The 21,364-nt window shown below is 37.1% G+C and overlaps 1 long non-coding RNA gene across 1 annotated transcript in view; it reads left to right on the top strand.

Annotated features, from left to right (window-relative positions):
• Positions 1 to 18,583, top strand: part of LOC140603524 (uncharacterized) — a 35,338-nt gene extending 16,755 nt beyond the window's left edge. Inside the window, exons 2-5 of the long non-coding RNA XR_012006501.1 lie at positions 13,297 to 13,359; positions 14,044 to 14,164; positions 14,426 to 14,531; positions 18,068 to 18,583. This is a non-coding gene — a long non-coding RNA (uncharacterized lncRNA). The remainder of the gene's footprint in view (positions 1 to 13,296; positions 13,360 to 14,043; positions 14,165 to 14,425; positions 14,532 to 18,067) is intronic.
• Positions 18,584 to 21,364: the final 2,781 nt, after the last annotated feature.

Below are 21,364 nucleotides of genomic sequence, written 5' to 3'. Positions count from 1 at the left end.
TTGAGACTATAGATAAGTACATCAATGTGTGTATGTATATATATATATATACACACACATTAACCATACTTGCAGTATACTTACCTTTTTTGGTTTCTGGGGAATATATTGAGTTGTAGAGAATAGGACCATGGATATGAGTATATGCTACCACCAGTGAAGAGTTGAAAATATTATCTTTGTGCTATAACTGCTGGCTTTGAATTCCATCTTTGCCATATACTAGCTCTGGGATCTTAATCAAATTAATCAACATCTCTCTTAGCCTTAGTTTATCTGTTAACTCTATGTATCAATATCCACTATGTTGTGATGATTATAATTGAAAAGAAGGTAAAGTTCACCATAGCACAGTGCCTGGCACAGAATATGCACTTAATAAATGTTATCATTATAAGTTGCAATCATTATGAATTCCATTTCTTTCAGCTGCAGCTGTGTGTCTTTCATGAATAAATAAATAAAATCTTAAAAAAAAATCACACTTCCTAATTTTAAACTATATCACAGGGACACCTGTGTGGCTCAGTGTTTGAGTGTCTGCCTTTGGCTCAGGTCGTAATCCTGGGGTCTCTGTCTCTGTCTGTCTCTCTGTGTGTTGGATGCAACAATACAAATTTATACTAAAGAATGCTCTGCTCCACTTTTAAAGATCTTAATGATTATTGATTGATTTTAAAGAGAGAAAGAGACATGGCACATGAGCAGGGGGAGGGTAGAGGGAGAAAGAGCCCACAAAGTGGGGGGCCTAAGTGGGTGGCTTAAAGGGGGGAATTGGGGAGGTGGGTGGAGCAGTGAGCTTGATCCCACAACCCTGAGATGGTGAGTTGAGCTGAAACCCTGAGCCAAAACCAAGATTCGGGCACTTAACTGACTGAGCTACCCAGGTGCCCCATGGTTTGCTCCCCTCTTAGAGGTAACATTATCAGTGCTGTAATTTTGGGATTAGTGAGTTAGTAGTCTTTGATGACCAGCACAGACCTATCAGCTGTGAATGGCCTTCCAACCATAATATGAGCTTTTCAAATGCAGGCAAATTTGCAATTTTTGTACTATTTGTTGAAAACACTGTCTGTATGCTGGAAGATAGAATTGTTTTCTTCAAAGTATCCAGATGTAGATATTGTCAAGGGCAGTCATATATTCCCTAGTCTCATACAAATTAGCCCTGTATGCAGTAAGTTCAAAAGTCAGTGCTCCCCAGAACAATATAAAAAACACCCTCTTTAAACTTATGAAGAGGATTTTAAAAATATTATTACACAATCAAGGCACAGATCAAACTCTTAGCTTTAAACAATTTCTGATAACTCCAGTGAATACCTTCTCATTTTGGTTTAAGATAGTGTATTATTTCTTCAGAGAAAGTGAACTAATATGATACACATACAAATTTATTTATTATAGAGAATTGGCTCACAGGGTTATGGAAGTTAAGAAGTCCCATGATCTGTTGTCTGCCAGCTGGAAACCCAGGACAACTTCTGGTCTGGGTCTGAAGCCTTGAGACCCAGGAGCATTGCTGGTATAAGTCTCAGTCTAAGGGCAGGAAAAGACAGAGGTGTCAGCTCATTTTAGTCGGGCTGAGATCAAATTCTCCCCTTCTCAGCTTCTTTTGTTTTATCCAAGCGCCTCAGTTGATTGTATGATGCCTTTCCATATTGGAGACAGCAATCTGCTTTACTTAGTCTACCATTTCAAATACTGATCGCATTCAGAAACACTCTCACAGATATACCCCCCAAATAATGTTCAACCAAGTATTTGGGCACTCTGACCAGTCAGGTTTATCTATAAAATTAATCATCATAATTAAGTTGGTTAAGTTAAAAATAATAAAATGTATATGCACCCCTTATGTTATTTTCTGTGTTCAGGTCATTCTGAGGATTTTTAAGCTCTGGAATATTTGCTAACAAATTCTGAAACTGCAATACAGCCCACATGTTCAGGACTTCCTCATTCTTTGAGTCTCTCTGCAAACATGATATTCTAGGGAAATCCAGTGATTCATCAACTTCGATGCAAATGGATTATATTCTCACAGCACCACTCTATAGAGTAGGAGTAATTTGTGAGTATATGTTTATATACATTCTTTTGGGGGTAGAGGGATATCATGCAAAAATTGATGACTTCTGAGTGGAAAAACATGCAAACAAATTCAAATTGTACAAATAAAACCAAAAGTGAATTTTCATCCTTCATAGTACATTTCCAAAGTAAGGCTAATACTCTTTGTTCTAGTGGAGTGAACTTTGGCATAGCACTATAGAAGTCATCCTCGGTCTTGAATTGATGGTGAATATCAGTATTTTTTTAAAATCAAAATTTCTCAAAGTCCTGACTCACAGATGTATATAAAAGCAAAGAGAATCAAAACTCCTAAACTTTGCTTTGCTGGGTTAGAGTGAGCTGCTGTTGGAACATAAGAACTGAATAAGGCAGCTCATGTTGAATTTGGGTCACTTCATTGACTTAGTACTCAGGCAATGGGGTTGTCTTTGATAACATTTGCACTACTAATGCCACGTCAGCAAGGAATGGATTGCAAGTGGATTACCATTTCAGTATCAAGGTCCAAGAAATTGAAGAAACCCTTAGAAAAGGTTTGGGTGGGGGGATTCCAACTCTGCCTGCTGAGAAATTGACAATGATTTGTCAGTCTCAACTTCACCTTGTGGAAGAACCTTCTATGGCATCTTGGCCAAAAAATTGCTCATGATTTTTCAGCAATAGGACCTTGGGTCAGATTTACCTCATGCACACAGCTAGAATACTCGCCAAATAAGGCAAATAATGAATCAATATCTCCCTTTCAAATTGTTCTGAGTGGGCTTTTTATTTTCTTTCTCTTTTATGTTGAAGTTTAATGACGTGCATTGACTTGTCCCCTGGAATGCCAATGGGTGTCTGTATAGTTAAAAAAAAAATTATAATCTTATTTCATTTTTTGACCAAATTTCTTTAAAAGGTGGTGCTTCAGGGATCTGGCTCTGATGAAGTTGACAACTTTTACAGCAGCAGCAAAGACTTCTTTCAATGTTATTGGCCAAGTCTTTGATACCGGTGCAAGATAATTCTAGTGTCATTGAGTTGTTTCTCTCTTTACCAAAGCAACAAAATTAGATGTATTTCCAAGCAGCACAGGTGCTCCATTTTGCACAAAATTCCTGAATTTTCTTTCAGTCTGAATGTTTCTTAGCAAAAAAGAAAAATTGTGTTGTTAAAAATTCTGTTGATAGTCCTTGGAGTTTCTAAAAGGGGCTCACAAAATAAGAATCCTTACAACAGTTCGTTTGTCCTTATAGATGTAGTTTTATCTGGTTGAATGCTGAGGAAAAAGATTTTCCCATCATGATTTGACTCAAAACATTAGAAGAAACGTCAGCGATTTTTTATTGGATAATAGGACTTTACAGCAGCACACTTTTTTTTTTTTAGATTTTATTTATTTATTCATGAGAAACACAGAGAGAGAGGCAGAGACATAGGTACCGGGAGAAGCAGGCTCCCGACAGAAATCCCAATGCAGGACTGGATCCCAGGACCCCGGGGTACATGGCCTGAGTCAAAGGCAGACGCTCAATCACTGAGCCACCCAGGTGTGTCTACAGCAACACACTTTTGATTTTAATTTTTTGGTTCACAAATCAGCTCGACAATATGTATGGCACATGTGCCACGCAGTCTTTAATCATGATCTGATGCTTTTATCCATCAGTATGATCAATAACTCTGTAGGTTGCTTCGAAACGACTCTGGGTGTTAGGGCAAATTGATGTTCAATAAAACAGTGTTCGTTTCAAATCGAGTCTTCTTTTCATGGCAAAAATCCACTCTGTCCTCTGTACTCTCAGGATGGTTGTCACAGAGAATCATTTCTGCTTCTCTGGCTATCAGTACAACCCCCAAATCTCCGTAGCTCAAAATTATACATTTGTTTTTCTCCTTAGCAGGTCTGCAGTTCAGCTGAGGCAGCTCTCTTGCAGACTGCAGAGTGGATTTGGCTTTGCTTTACCTGTTCTTCATTCTGGAACCAGTAGCTCCCCAGAGCCTAATCTTTTTATGGCAGATGTCAGGGGCACTGGAGGCCAAGACAAACCGTGAACCACCCTTTAAAACCTCTGCTTGAGGCATGCTGGCTAACACTCCATGCATGACTTTACCTTATAACATTTTCCCCTCCTCTTCATTGTCTTAATTATTTTAATTAGTGTAGCTATATTTTCAAGTCTTATCAAGTAATGTGGTTCCTCCCACTTTATTCATTTTCAAATTGTTTGGGCTAATCAAGTTCCTTGACTTTTGCATATAGGCGTTAAGATTTTGATAGAAATTGCATTGATCCTCTGGATCAATTGGAGAAGTGACACCTTTATTATGTATTAATGTGCCATGTACCAAAAAATCTAATCCATGACAAAGATCTCTGGTTTCTTTCATCAGGGTTTTGTGATTTTCAGATACAGATCCTATTCTTGTTTAGTTAGTTTTATATCTAAGTATTTTGTTTTCTTTGGAGTAATTGTATACTGTATTGTTTCCAACTTTATTTCAGCTGCTTAAGAGCTTGTTTCTCAAACTTTTGCCATGTATGTTAGGGTTTACTTTAGGGTTTATTATATTTCTATAATGTGATCACACAATATGGCCTGTATAGTTTTCACTCTTATATTTAGGCAATTCTTTTGGCCAAGTACTTATTAACACTTACGTGTTTTCTGAATGTATGCAAGGAAGGTATAATTCCATTTACAGGATATAAAACTGAATCTGATCATCTTGAGTCTGACATTATAATTTATTAAATAGACTTCTTTGTGATCTTAAAGCATGCTCTTATCTATTTTGTAATACGATCTATAAAACAGAGTGCTATGTTCAAGTACCTGATTGAAATTAGTTTTGTTTTACTTATAAGTTTTATTTTATAAGTCTAATGTCTTGCTTATTGCATTGCTTCTTTTTCACATGGTAATAGTAATAATACGTACATATCAACCAGTGAGTATCATTTGGTTTGTGCCTATTTTTTTATAAACACATGTATTTGAATCTTATTCTTACTTTTCTCTCAAAGCCTATATCATTAACCTAGGAGTTTAAGCTATTTTCGTTATTACATTTATTATCAAAACTTACAGCCTGAAATTTTTTCACTTTGTACTTGGTGTGTTTGCTTTTCTATATTGCCATTGGTTGCCAACTTTCCATCTTTTTATGAAGGGACAATTGTTTGCTTCTTTATTTTTGAGTGTTATGGAAGATATCTACTTGTAGTTCTCTCTAAGGTTACTGTGAAGTTTTCCAAACATATAATTAAGCTTCCATTTTAAAAAACTAAAGATATCTCTAAAGGACAGGATATTTATTCAGCCCATGTAGCTCTCTTTCAACTCACTTTTCCCCTCTGTTTTCTGGTCATTAAGATAATCGGTAAACATAAATCTAGATCATTATTATCATTTACATTATTAACATTAATATTTTATTTTATGAATATTATCTTTAAAAGTATACTATTTCACATTTTCACTATGTAACTGTTTTAACTATAATAACAACAGTTTCAAACTTTTTTTTAAAGATTTTATTTATTTATTCATGAGAGACACAGAGAGAGAGGCAGAGACACAGGCAGAGGGAGAAGCAGGCTCCATCCTCGATCCAGGGTCTTCCGGACCACGGAGCCACCTGGGCTACCCTCAAACTAACTTTATGACTAAGACTTTATTGTTCACCACTAGCCCTTTGTAACCTAAATTCCCTATTTTTGAGTTCTTCATTTTAATTTGTCCCTTGACTGACTGGAAGTACATTTTTGAGTAATTTATTTAAGAATGGTACATATCCAGCCCATTTATGAAAGTGAAAGAAATTTTTTTTTTATTGTCTTTACACGATTGACTTCTTAACTGAATATATCTTTTTAGCAGCTCTACAAACACAATTTCATTGTCTTCTGAAAGGTTGATAAGGAGACATAGTATTACATAGTCTAGAGTGAGATTAATTTCATTACCTTTTCCCCTTGGTTATCTAGATATAAGAGACAGAAGATGGGGGGGGGAGAGACAGAGGAGGGGGTCGGGAGAGGTGGGTGAGGGAAAGGGGGAGAGAGAGATTTATCTTTGTAAACATTTGTATTAACTATTTTGCTAAAATTTGTCTAGGGACAGGTCACTTTTTGTCATCAGTTTTGACTAATACAGAGAGCATTTCCAATCTGGCTTCCTTTTCTTCTTATTAAAGTTTTTGTTTATTTGTTTATTTGTTTATGGGTTTTTGTTTTTTGTTTTTTGTTTTTGTTTTTGTTTTTTAGGGGCACCTGGGTGGCTCAGCAGTTGAGCGTCTGCTTTTGGCCCAGGGTGTGATCCTGGAGTCCCGAGATCGAGTCCTGCATTGTGTCCCCTGCGAGGAGCCTGCTTCTCCCTCTGCCTGTGTCTCTGCCTCTCTCTCTGTGTCTCTCATGAATAAATAAATAAAATCTTTTTTTGTAAAAAGTTTTTCTAAAACCTATAACAACTTTTTTTTTTCCCCTAGAATAACTTTAATCATTCTATTTCATTAATTTCTGGGGACTTTTTTAGTACACAGTAGTACCACACAGGTTGGGTCTTTGTTCTCCTTTTCCCACATCTTTCATCTTCTTTTTCAGATTTTCCCCCTTTACCTTTGTCTTCTCTGAACTGGGAGAACTTTCTAAACTCTACATTGACAGTACTTTTGACTTTTGACATATATAATTTCTACTCTTCAGTTTCATCATGAAGATTTCCATTATTTTTTTTTTAAGTTTTTTTTTTTTTAATTTTTTTTAACTTTAATTTATTTATGATAGTCACAGAGAAAGAGAGAGAGAGGCAGAGACACAGACAGAGGGAGAAGCAGGCTCCATGCACCGGGAGCCCGATGTGGGATTCGATCCTGGGTCTCCAGGATTGCGCCCTGGGCCAAAGGCAGGCGCCAAACCGCTGCGCCACCCAGGGATCCCGAAGATTTCCATTATTGAGTGTACTTTTATCTCCTTATGGAATTTCTTTGTGTCTTCCATCTTCTTTTTCATGTCTGTTTTTCTCTCTGCATCTGAGCCAATGGTCTCTTTTTTACATCATGATTTTCTCATATAAGAAATTCCTATTTAGGGGGAGGCATGCTTTCCTTTTCCTTAAATAGGAAGCAATTCATTACTAAAAACTAATTCCTGGGTTTTATAACAAATCATTTTCAAAAGTAATCTTTTTGCTCTGATTATTCTTACCTTAGTTTCAACCCATAATAGATTGTTTCTGTATACTCACTTAATTGCCCAGAAATGAGGAAAGATTCGCACAGACTCAGTTATTTGTGAAAACAAAGAGTTTGTAGCTATTTCAAAATGGCCCACTGTCTGAATAACAGGCATAGCTTCCATGCCATTTCTTTTCCCTATCAAAGATTCATCATTTACAGATCTTTGGGACTGAGATGTGTAAGCTCTCTAACTCCCACTGTACAGTTCTCTGAATCTGTGAGTAGTTGGAGTGTGTTGAATATGTCAGCCCACAGTACACATTGCTCTAAGTACTCTTCTAGTCTATTCCTCGGGCCCCTTTGTGTTCCATGGGGGGATTACAAATATCAGAGTGGTATCACCCATCATGTTGCTCCACCCCTGGCCAATAATGCCAGGAATGAAGTTTCTGAATGTGTGTAAAAGGAGAGATTCTGAGAGCACACGGAAAGGAAAAGGAGTATATCACTGAATACCCTGCTAGTGTAATTTTCATATGATAAGGTAATGGCTCTTCATTTTTCTGTTTGAAATAGACTCAGCATCTAAGTTGTGATTGGACAGTGGAGGAAGGTAGAGGGAGGGGTTTAAGCAGACAGATGTGAGCTGGTTAAAGCTTCCTTCAACCCAATTTTAGAGTAGCTAGTTTCTACCTTTTGAGTCTATGAAACATGTGTAAGACTTTTATTGTTTCTCAACCTTGATACACCAGCCCTGTAGTTAGCAATTCGTCCCAACTTCTGTATTAGTGTCTCTTCCCTTATGTTTCACTGCAGCATGAATATTTTTTGCTAAACTATTTAAGGTATTTTACTGGAAATTTGAAATAGGGGCTATTAATGAAATGCCATTTTTGTTCAGATATCTTCAAAGTTTAAAATATTTGCTCAATTACTGAACTGAGTTTCTTTCTTTTTTTTTTTTTTCTAAAAGAGGCCTCTAGATTTAGTTCATCTGGATGGCATAGATTTATACAATTTTCTCCAAAAAAAAAGTCCCCCTTGATTTACAGTGTAATCGAACTTAAATCTGCTGGTCCTGGGCTTACATAAAACTTCCATATCTGTTCAGCAGTTAATTCTTGCTTGCCCTTTGTCAAGGGCCATGGGACTGACTCCACAATGGTGTTGTCAGGTTTGACCTTAGAGTTCGCTACCATTAGATTCTTGTCACTGGCTAATTCAACCATGCCTGACATCTCTGCTTCTCTTACTTATTGCCCAAAGTGTAGTCTCCTCTGTTAGCTCTTTTCTTCCATTTGTTCCTCTTCACATTATCTTATGCTTTTTTCTTCCCAAGTAGCTATTTCCCTCATTCCCACACAGTTGTACATTCTGGAAGCACTATTTTTTAGTAGGAAATTCTACTCTCTTTGCAGCCTCTTCCCTGAGTACAGGAAGAAGAAAGTTGCTTTATTTATTTTTTTTTTTTTTGCTTTAATTCTTTGGTTATCAGAAGATTATTTCAAACACATATCTTACACACATACACAAGCTTCATGTTAAGCCATTTGTGAACTCATGGGATGGTTCATCCACTCTAGTCATTTCTGTAATAAGTAAGCATTTATAATCGGAGAAACTGGCCTCTTTCTCAGCATAAAGAGATATTAAAGAGATACTCAGCTAAAGTTAAGCAAGCTATATGATTCTTTCATACACTTCTGATGTGAATGTTACATTCTTATTTACTTTGTCCTTTCTTATGGCCCTAGTTAGTAGCCTTGGCAACAGTCCTAGCTTTCTCTGCTGTCCTAAGCATTGCTAAGGGCCCAAGTCCAACATTATTTATGTGTTAGTTAACAATTACAAGAATATTTGCTTGGATTGACCAAATAAGAAGTAGTCAGGGAACAGTTCTATAAATTACCATCCTGCTCCCACCTCCCAGCCACACTGTGATTATAATTGGGACCTTATTCCCTTTATGGTTTTTTTTTTTAAGATTTTACTTATTTATTCATGAGAGACAAGAGAAAGAGGTAGAGACACAGGCAGAGAGAGAAGTAGGCTCCCTGTGGGGAGCCCTTTGTGGGACTTGATCCCAGGACCCTGGGATCAAACCCTGAGCCAAAGGCAGATGCTCAACCACTGAGCCACCCAGATACCTCCTTATGTCATCTTACTTAAGAGCATTTGTGTGATATGGTGATTTATAAAAAATGTATATTTGGGTTTGGTCCTCATTTCTGTCACAGTGCTTCTAAAACCCTTGGAATTTCCTAAATCTCAAGAGCAATAAAGGTGTCTTTTGTTATGTTAATGAGGTAACTTTTGGAAAGTACCTAAGGGTGGGGACTGGTTGCCAGAGGAGCCAATCCTGCCTTTAGAGGATTAGAGCTCTCAGTACCACCCTCAACTCTGGTGGAGAGGAGAGGGGTTAGAGGCTGAATCAACTGCCATGGTCAATGATTTAATTAACTCTACCTATGTACCTCTCCCCATACTTTTTTCCCTACGTACTTCTTCAATCAGGCTGTTTCTGAGTTTTATAATAAAGTGGTGATCTAGTAAATAAAATGTTTCTATGAGTTCTGTGAGCAACTCTAGCTAATTATCAAACCTGAGGATGGGATCCTAGGAACGTCTGATTTATAGCCTGTTATTCTGAAGTACAGGTAACAACCTTGCTACGTGTTTGGCATCTGAAGTCCAAGGAGGGGGGTCATTGGAACCTCTACCCTATAGCTAGTAAGAAGCAAACGTGATAACCTAGCTTTGTGATTGGCATATGAAGGGTAGAGGGATGATCTTGTAGGACCAAGCCCTTAACCTGCAGATCCCTGTTATCTCCAGAGAGATAGTGTCAAAACTGAATTAAACTCAACACCCAGCTGTCATGGAAGCATTGGTAGCTTGGTAGTATGATAGGAAACCCTACTCCGTGCAACAGAATTGGTGATCAGAACCTATTATTTGTTCACTTATTTTTTTTTAAGATTTTATTTATTTATTTGAGAGAGACAAAAATAGCAACAGAGATAGTGAGAGAGAACGGGAATGGGAAGGAGAGGGGGATGGGATGTGGGTCTCCATCCCATGCCCTGGGATCATGACCTGAGCCAAAGGCAGACACTTAACTGCCTGAGCCACTCAGGCCCCCAACTAGAACCTTTTAAATCTGCCTTTGTATTCTCTTCTTGGCTGAAATCCAGTGGCTGGATGCTGGTTAGCTTAGTAAGGACCAACTTTTTTTTTTTTGTCTCACTCCCTACACCTCTGCTTGGACATTTATTGTCCTGGCTGAAATGGAAATCTTTGTTAACTTGGTCAATCAGCCCCTCCTTCTTGAAAATTGACTCTCTTGGTTTCCATGACACCACGCGCTCATGCTACACTACTCAAGAGTAGGGCTATTTTTTTCCAGGCATGTCTCCTTTCTTAAACATTGGTGACTGTTGAAGTTTGGGGAGTGATAATCATGTCTCTTTCCAATGTGGCTTCTGAACCACTGGAGAGGTAGATATAGGACACAGATGGAGAACAACATACCAGCTTTATTTGGATAAGGCTGAATTGGCAAATGTACCTTGAGACCACAATTGCATGACTCAGTCTTTTGACAGAATTGGATGGACCTTTTCAGTCAGTTTAAGGTAGTGAAATAAGAAACCCTCAGGCTTCCCCTTGCAAGGCAAAGCCTGCCTCTGCAGCTTCTGACAGGAGAAGTAGGAATATATATCCACGCTATACACCAATTAGTTTGAAAGTGAAGGAAGATAGGACCCTGGGCCATACCCGTGCAGTCAGATATTTTTGTTTTCTCAATCTGATAAATCACCATTCCTTCCTTGATGACCTCTCTGAAAATGTGTGAAAAAATGTTTTTAACCGTAGGCTGCCCAGCTTGATACACAGATATCCCTCAAATATCTGATTAATTAATCACTCCTTATTCCACAAATAATATCTCATGAATTCTTCATACACTCCTAGTAATGGGGCCTGCCCCAACCGTAACTCCTCATGTTTACATCTAAGCTTGATGATCATTCATATTTATGTAGTTGTCATTCCAGATTTTATTCACACATAAACTTTTTAGCAAAAAAGGATTTTTTTTGAAGATTTTATTTATTTATTCATGAGAGACACACACAGAGAGAGAGAGGCAGAGCCACAGGCAGAGGGAGAAGCAGGCTCCATGCAGGGAGCCCAACATGGGACCCTGGTCTCCAGGATCAGGCCCCGGACTGAAGGCAGCGCTAAACCACTGAGCCATTGGGGCTGCCCAGCAAAAAGGATTTTTACAAAGACTCATTCTGTAGAAATACTTTTCAGACTTAGAAAACTGATACCTCATGACATTATTTCTTACACTTAGGGAGCATGCATTCTTTAAAGTTGCACATGTACTTTGAGGTGTAATAATGAGGAAGAAAAAGGTCATTCAGAACCTTTTCCCCAGCTGACACTCATTTGGGAATGTTAAAAAATATCCTCGTTACATCAGACTTTCTACTCAGAATCACAAATCTCTCCAGATTTCAGAATACTCCTCCCAAACTAAGCTTCAGAATCATGTAAAATACAAGGCCCCATCAATGCCGATATTCTGAATGACCTTTTTCTTCAAGACCGAGACACTGAATTATACTTTAATCTTTTTGCTTGTAAGGCTTTTTTCCTAGACCCCAAAGCTGAGCACATTCATGCATGTGTAGGATTTGAGCAATTTCTTCCATGTAGGAAATGCCCTTCCCAGTGTGAGATCTTTTTCTTGACATGCAGTAGAGACCTGCTTTGCACTGGACAAAAAACAGGAGACAATGAGCACTTTATGGCAGTTCAGGCCTGGAAGGCAAGAAATTACTGAGTGGCTGAATCAACATTTAATCAGCTCCTGTGTACAGAGAACAATTCAAGCCCTGAGAGGAATACAGAATTCTCTATTAGTTCATGTTCTCTTCTTGTCATATGCCTCTTTTCTGATGGAAAATTCACATAAAGAGAAATTCTTGTAAGTCACTGAATTTATCAGTCTGCTTAGTAATATTCTCAGATGTGACTTAATGTACTAACTCCTGAATAATATGTGCCATCTACCCAATCTGCAACACCACTCAATTTCTTGTAGTATTCAGGGTTTTTCCCTTCTAGATTCATGGATGCTTTCTAGATGAGCCATAAAAACAGATAAACCATCTGGGTGTCTCTTTTAGGAAAAATATCTCCAATCATTAGGACTAAATATGACTTTCCAGTGCTTGACTAAAATTCAAAGTCTGTCTTTCACTCAGTTGCTAGATATTATACTGGTTGTACATACTGGTTGTTCACATTTTTTCCCCTTTTTCCAGGAAGTCCTTTCAAACATTGACATATATGCTGAATGATTTCCTGAGTTCTTTATTCATTCATTCAATAGTATTTATTGAGTATCTTTTGTGCCCAAGCACTAGGGTTACTAAAATATTACTATATATGGCCCCTGACCCTGAGATACCCACTATCTAGTGAGGGAAACAGATGGAAACCAGCAGTGACAGCATGATTTGATGTGTAAGTTAACAAAGGTATGTACACAGGTAAAGCAGTCAAGCTGCCTTGGGAGGAGAAGGGGAAATGGGATACTTTGATCTTGTCTTCGATCACCTATATGGAGCTTCCCAGGTGGGAGAGGGAACCTAAGAAAAGGAAAATGTACTAAGGAATCAAGTAATTGTTTAGCCTGTTATAGTGTTATTTCTTTGGAAATAAACAACACATGTTTAATTTAGAAATTCACAAACACTAAATGACAGATTTTCTTCTCAGTAGAGTGAGATCCCTAGAGCAAAAGGGGAGAAGAATGGTTTTTATCCAGAGAAACATTGCAAAATCAAGTCAGCTAAAGATAGTTTCATATTTATGCATTTGGATACTTGTTTTTCACATTAAGTTTGTTTATCAAGTTCTAATTTAAAATTACTTCAAGGCCCAAATATTCCTCTGCTTGTGCATATATTACCGAACTGGGACAGCATGACTGGCATAATCTTGGTTAAGACCATGTCTTTGACTTTTCTTTCCTTCTTCCAGGATTATACACTGAGTATGAGCAGCCAGACCAAAACTTCTGATGTGGCCAAGAACAAGGACTGGGTGAGCCAAAAGTGAAGGGGTGAGATGTTCGATGAGTCTGTGGTCAAGCCAACAGCATGTTTGGCCTTCTTGCCATGAATGATTGCTGAATTCTTTAAATAGGGGAACTCGGGTAAATGAGTGCTCTTGTACTCAACTGACCACTCTGGAGATTTGTGTGGCCACTAGCCCTCAGCTATCTTGGATAGACTAAGAAACCTGAGGAACAGAGGAAATGGGGACTTAGTACTGTTTGGGGTTTCTTTGTACTGCGAAATTTGTTTTTAAAGATCTTTCCCAATCCTGAGAGTCCTGGATACCCTCCTTTGAAATGGAAATTCTCCACAGAAGTGTGTAGGTCATTGGATGTTGCGAAGGAGAGAAGAATAGAGAGCTTATGATATTTAATGCTTGTCGTCATAAAATGTAATATAGTTAATATTTTGGGTCGTCAGTAAAGTAGATTTACTAACACTTTTGCACGTGAACATCTTTGCTTTAAATAATTAGTTGAGCTGGGAACCTAGTATGTCACAGTATTCATGAGTTGCTTTTACTCTGGAAAAGATGCTGGTGCACTGTTCTGGTGATATCAGCAACAAAAATTTCTATGTGAAGTATTTTTCAGTCCTAACATCCTCTTTTATCTCTAAACATATTTTTGTTTACCTGGCATGATTATAATGAGACTCTGTTGTGCCCAAGATTGCGAATCTGAGAAACCACCAAGGAGCCGACACGGATGCAAACACACGAGGGTTGATTTACAAGCTCGAGCTTGGGTCCAAGTAAACCGACACAGCGGAGCAGGGACTTGGACCCCCAGGTGGGCTCCAGCTTCGTTTTAAGGGCTGGTCTAGGGGACCTACAGAAGGGGGGTTGGAATTTCTCAAGTTCTGTTTACATTCTGATTTGGGGCCTTCAAGGGCCGCTCTGTTCTCATTCTGATATGGGACTTTCTGTCCCTGGCTTGGGCTCTGTTCTCATTCTAATATGGGGCTTTCTAGGGCGTTAAGCTATAAACTGTTGTTTTTTTTTTTTTTTTCCCTGTAACTGAAGTAATGTAAATTTCAGCTCTTATTCACAGGGGCCTGGGATGGCTGTACTTGTGCTAACGCTGAACTGAAAGTGGAACGGCCTTAATTTTCTCGGCCTCCACAACTCCACAATCTCCTTGCTTGCATAAACCACAGGTAAAAATTGCTTTCAATAATCCATGGTACTTTTCATTTAACAAACGATAGATATATTCTGGCCATTCTTTTCCTTTTCTTCATTAGGGCAGCCATCATTTCTATTATCTAAGAAAAACTGATAAAGAGAATGAGAAATGGGAATCAAGGCACCAAAGCACTTTGCAAGACCTGTAATGTAAATACACACTTTTCCGTAAGCAGGATCAGATGACACACTCTTGGAAGAGTGCTACATTTATTAATTCAATTCCAACAACAGCCCTAACTCCCAATTTTTAGATGAGGAAACTGATGCACAGAGATTTTAAGTAACTTTCTAAAGACTCAGTGGAGTTGGGGAAGCTTGAATTCAGGCACTCTAGGCTCTCAACCATTATGCTACAAATAACTTTTAATTTTAGTGAGAGAAAGCCACATTATTTTGCTTGATTGGGTTAACTGGTAAAAAATCATTACCTTTTAAACCTATTTTTATTTTAATTCTTCTGATTTTTATAAAGACTGATTGAAGTGTGCTTACAGCTACTGTACTTGGTTTCAAAGATATGAAATCAGGTGGCTTGTACTCTATGGTGAACTAAGCAACTATATTGAGACTCAAATGACTAACACTTTGCTGGCCCTCACATCTGGTACTGGGCCCTGGTAAATATGCCCCCCTGGCTGAACTCAGAGATTAAAAACATTCAATCCTAGCACATTAGCAGATTCCTGCTTCATTCACGCAAGTGGGAATTTTGCATAAAGTACAATGCAAATATGCATGGTATTTTTCAAAGGGAGATAATATTCTGGGGATGCTTATCTTCAGATAATGTTAAATTGGACATTTTTAAGTATTTAGAACAAATGAAATCTTTCATATACTGTGTAAATTAGAAATGTGCAAAACAATACAATACATATCACAACTCCCACAGAAAGAGAACATTGGATGGTGAATAATATAAAAAGTGATATGATTGGATGCTTAGGCTCAAAGGCCATCTGACACTTGCTGGCTATGTGATATCGACATCTTTTAACCTCTATGACTTAATTTCTTCACATGTGAAGTAAAGATTACAATAGCAACAATATTATGCAGTTATTGTAAAGATTAAACCAGGTAATCTATAAAGCCGGAGCAGAATGCCTGGTACATAGTAAGCCCTTGGTAAATGTTAGCAACTGTTGTATTCTTGAGAATGTGTATTATGGATTGCTATTTGTCTTAGTTGAGCCATAAGTGACTTTAACCAATAAGAATTTATTCATGAGTCACTTTTTTTATACCAGCTATCAATACTCAGCCAATTAAACTGAGGTGATAGTTGATGTTCTATAGGTATGTTTACAGAGTAAATTACCACAATGAGTGCTTATGATAGAATTAAAAGGGCATATTCCCTCCCACAAAGTTCTATAAGGAGGCCAGAAAAAATTGAATTGGTATATGTGAAATGTGAAAATAAGATAACTTTGAGAAAATGCAATTTGTCTATGTCAGATTTTTGCCCAAGGTTAGGCCGGTTGTTGACTTCAGCTTTAATTGTTTTAGTCTATAGTCCACTGGACAGGCAGACATTTGGAGCTCAAAGATATTTTGGCTTAGATGATAATAATTTATAGGCCTTAAAAGTGTTCTCTGAACTGTCCCAGAAAAATATACTTCCAGAAGTGCTAGTATTTGTGAGCAATCTATGACAAATAGAATAGGCTTGTTTGTCTGTTAAATCTCTTAATTAAAAGCGGATTAGAGGTGACTATGGTAAAAAAGACCACAATGTTCCATATTTTGTGCATTGGTAATCAGTCCACTTTAAAACTTGAGACTCAATTTTAAATGTTGCATATTTTATCTGCTATTCATTAACATTTGCCAACGATTACTAAATAAATAAATAAATGAATGAAAAGAACAAAAAAGGTTTCATATGCCACAAGTGTATTCCAAAAACACTGGCCAAGTCTCCTGAAAATTCAGACTACTAATAGAAAGAATTGAATATAATAAACTTTTATAGAATTCTTGCTTTATTATACTTCTATGACTTTTACTAAAATGCTTGCCACATGTAACTTATTAGAAACTTTGGATCTTAGTCAGCATACTGATTTCTCTCTTGTATTAGGAAGCTACTCCGACACCCAGGTGGGGGATACAACTCCTGTTGACTTGAACTTCTCAAAATTAATTTTATATAAACTGCAGATTTATAGCTCCTTGCCAGATTATAAGAAAGCATTTGGAAAGCAAACGTAAAGTGATTTCTGTAACAAAATCGAGCCATATATTGGAGGTGAGAGCGGGCTGGTCCCTTACAGGACATACCAGACTTAGAATGTATTCTGCATGCCATCCCAGGATGGCTCGAAGACTTCTTTTCCAGGCCCCACTATTGTTGTGCCTATTTGCATTTTAACTGTTGCCATCTTATGGGTGTGGGCTGCATTTGCTAATTCGGAGAGGAGAAACTAAGAAACCATTCACACCATCTAAACCAATGTTCCATTAACAACATTATTCTTGAAAGGAGAGATGAGGACTAAATTGTACCAAGTGAAATGTGTCATAGAGAAAACACCCTGTGGATCCAGTTGTCTGTGTGTGTTCTTTAGTAGGCAGAATGGAAAAATGAAGACTTTTCCATCATTGCTGAACTACTTAATTGCATATGCAAAACCTGTGTGAAACACTGACCACCTTAGTCTGAATCGATGCATCTTTAAGGGGATGGAAGCCTAATGTATGTGATTCAATACGTGGAGAAACTGATTCAGGACTGTTGCTTATTCTTAGCAAGCTAGCAGAAATATTTTCCAGGTTTCTTTAGTAAAGCCATATGATCTTGAAGGGAAAAGTGTCTTTCTGCATTCATGTTGCATTGTAATGCTATACATTACCGCATACAATTGTAGATTCTCGTTTTGTATACACACTACCGAAATAGGATGATAAGGATGATCTTATAGTGAAAAACCAAGGAAAGCAAAGAAATGTCTAATAATCATCTGCTTACTTTATGTCACCCATTGTGCTCTGTGCTTTTATCTTCTATTTCAGTATATTCTTAGTATAAGAAGCCTATTTTATTTTTCACAAAAAGCTAATATATTAGCATTATTGGATCGATTTTTTTTTTTTTCCTGTTTGGGAAACACTTGTACAGGGTATAAATTATTGTCCTAGGCAGTAGAGACTACTACTAATCACATTTTATAAATGAAGGCACTGAGGATAACAATAATTAAATTGCTAGAGACCATAGCTAGTGTTTGATTCTGAGGCTGGAGACACCAATAGACAATAGCCAGACTATATGTAACAACTGGACTCTGACCTGCAACTTGCAGCACCAGCCCAAGAAGTCAAACCACTACCTGCAGGACTGCAGACTCATAAAGATTTCCTCTTATGTTCTCTTCTACAGGTTTTATAGTTTTAGGTTTTTACATTTATATCTGCAATTCATTTTGAGTTGACTTTGTGTATGTTGTTTGGAAGAGTACCAACTTTTTTTTTTTTTTTTTGCATGTGGATGGATACCCAGTTCTGGCAGCATTTGATGAGAAGAGTATTTTTCCTCATTGAATTGCCTTGATACTCTTGCTGAAAAATCGATTGATGGTAACTGTGAACTTTTATTTCTGGATTCTCAATTTATTCTACTGATCTATTATTTCTAATCTTGTTCTGGTACCACACTTGTTTGATTACTGTAACTTTGTGATAGATTTTGAAATTGGGAAATATATGCCCTTTAAATTGTTTCTGTCATTCAAAAAATTTTTTTTTTCCTTTTGGCTGTTCTAGGTCTCTTGAATTTTCCATATAAATTTTAGAATGAGCTTGTCAGTTTCTGAAAAAAGAAAAAAACACTAGGTGAAATTTTGACAGAGATTGTGTTGACTCTATAGATCAATTTGGTGAATATTGAAAACAATATTAAGTCTGATCCATGAATGTGGCACATCTTTCTACTTATTTTTTTGTTTTTGTTTTTGTTTTTGTTTTTGTTTTAAATTTTTTTTTATTTATTTATGATAGTCACAGAGAGAGAGAGAGAGAGAGAGAGAGAGAGGCAGAGACACAGGCAGAGGGAGAAGCAGGCTCCATGCACCGGGAGCCCGACGTGGGATTCGATCCCGGGTCTCCAGGATCGCGCCCTGGGCCAAAGGCAGGCGCTAAACCGCTGCGCCACCCAGGGATCCCCTTATTTTTGTTTTAATAAATTTCTATCAGCAGTAATTTGTGATTTTCATAGCTAAGCTTTGTACTTACCTTGGTAAAATTATTCTAAAGAGTTTTGTTCTTTTGATGCTGTTATAAATAAAATCATTTTCTTAAATTAAAAAAAATATTTTATTTACTTATTCATGAGAGACACAGAGAAGCGGAGACATAGGTAGAGGGAGAAGAAGGCTCCCTGTGGGGATCCTGATGTGGACTAGATCCCTGGACGGGATCATGCCCTGAGTTGAAGGCAGACGCTCAACCACTGAGCCACCCAGGCATCCCTATTTTCTTAATTTTACTCTAGGGTTATTAATGGCTAGATATAGAAATCCAATTAATGTTTGTATATCGATCCTTTACCCTGCAACCTTGATGAACTTGTTACTTAGTTCTAATTGTTTTTTTTTGATGGATTCCTTAGGATTTTTTATGTAAAGATCATGTCATCAGTAGATAGAGATAGCTTTGCTTCTTCCTTTCAAGTCTGGATGCTTCTTTTTTTTTTTTTTTTTAAAGATTTTATTTATTTATTTATGAGAGACTCAGAGAGAGGGGCAGAGACACAGGCAGAGAGAGAAGAAGGCTCCCTGCAGGGGAGCCCCATGTGGGACTAGATCCCTGGACCAGGATCACACCCTGAGTCAAAAGCAGATGTTCAACTGCTAAGCCACCCAGGCGTCCCTAGTCTGGATGTTTTTTATTTCTTTTTCTTGCCTAATTGCCCTGGCTGGAACCAGCAGTAGAATGTTGAATACAAGTAACAGGAGTAGACATCCTTGTATTGCTCCTGAATGTAGCATAGAACATTCAGTCTTTCACCATTAAGTCTAATTTAACTCTATATTTTAACTCTATATTTTTTATAAACATCCTTTATTGGATTAAGAAACTTTCCTTCTTTTCCTGGATGAGGTTTTTTAAATCATGAAAGACAACTGGATTTTGTTAAATGCTTTTTCTGCATCTTATGGAGATAATCATGTAATTTTTGTCCTTTATTTTACTCATATGTTTTATTATATTGATTGATTTGTAGATATTAAGTGAACCTTACATTCCTGGAGTAATTTCCATTTGATCATAGTATATAATTATTTTTATATGCTGCTGAATTTAGTTTGCTGATATTTTGTCAGGAAATTTTCCATCCATATTCATAAGAGATTCTGATCTGTAGTTTTCTTTTCTTGCAGTATTTTTATCTCAGTGAAACACTGGACTTACAGAGGGAGTTGGGAATAGTTTCCTCCTATTTTTTTTTTTTTTTTATAGATTAGTTTGTGAAACATTGGTGTTAATTCTTCTTTAAGTGTTTGGTAGAACTCATCAGTGAAGTCGTATGAGGTTGGGATAGCCTTGTAGAAAGTTTCTTCATTACTAATTCAATTTCTTTATTTGTTATAGGTCTGTTCAGATTTTCTGTTTCTTTTCAATGAGTTTCAGCAACTTGTATCTTTCTCAGAATTTGTCTATTTCATCAGCTATTTAATTTGTTGACTTTTTTTTTAATTCCTTTACTCTTTTCTTTCTTTCTTCCTTTCTTTCTTTCTTCTTTCTCTTTCTTTCTTTCTTTCTTTCTTTCTTTCTTTCTTTCTTTCTTTCTTTCTTTCTTTCTTTCTTTCTTCTTTCTTTCTTTCTTCTTTCTTTCCTTCCTTCCTTTCTTTCTTCTTTCTTTTTTCTTGGATTTTATTTATTCCTGAGAAACACAGAGAGAGGCAGATACAGAAGGAGGCAGAGGGAGAAGCAGGCTTCCTGTGGGGAGCCTGATGCTGAACTTGATCCCAGGACCCCAGGATCATGACCTGAGCCAAAGACACACTTAACGACTGAACCACCCAGGTGCCCATCTTCTTATTTCTTAAAGATGGTGATGTCCCAACTTTTATTCCTGAGTTTAGTAATTTAAGAGTTTAACCTTTTTTTTTTTTTTTTTTGGCGATTCTGAAGTTTTGTTACTGTTGATCTTTTCAAAGAACCAAATTTTGGTTTTATTAAATTTCTCCATTTCCCCCCCCCACACTCTATTCCATTTATGTCTTACTTTTATTTGCTTTTGGTGCGACTTGCTATTTTTTCCAGTGTTTTTTAAAAGGAAGGTTCAGTTGTTGGTTTGACAGCTTTCTTCTTTTTTAAAAAAATATTGTCATTTATAGCTATAAATTTCCTTCTTTAAATATACTCCTTAAGTTTGAGTATGTTATGTCTTAATTTTTATTCATCTCAAAGTATTTTCTAATTTTACTTGGGATTTCTTCTTTGACTTATTGCATTGGTTATTTAGGAATGAGCTGTTTAACTTTCATATATTTATGAATTTCCTCAACTTCTGTTTACTATTGATTCCTAATTTGATTTCATGTCAGTTGGCATACTTGGAATTATTTCATCTTTTAAAATATATGGAATGTTGTTTTATTGCCTAGCATAATACTCTATGCTAGAGAATGTTTCATGGGCATTGGAGAAGAATGTATATCCTGCTGTTGCAGGGTGGAGGCTGTTAGGTTGAACTGGTATATACTGTTGGAGTCTTCTCCTTCATTGTTGATCATCTGTCTTATTGTAATAGCCATTACTGAAAGTGTGGTACTGAGGTCTTCAATGTATTAAT

The sequence above is a fragment of the Canis lupus genome, chromosome 14, assembly GCF_048164855.1.
Source record: "Canis lupus baileyi chromosome 14, mCanLup2.hap1, whole genome shotgun sequence".
Lineage (NCBI taxonomy): Eukaryota > Metazoa > Chordata > Mammalia > Carnivora > Canidae > Canis > Canis lupus.
Note: the sequence above shows the minus strand (reverse complement) of the source record. Positions and strands in the feature narration are given on the sequence as shown.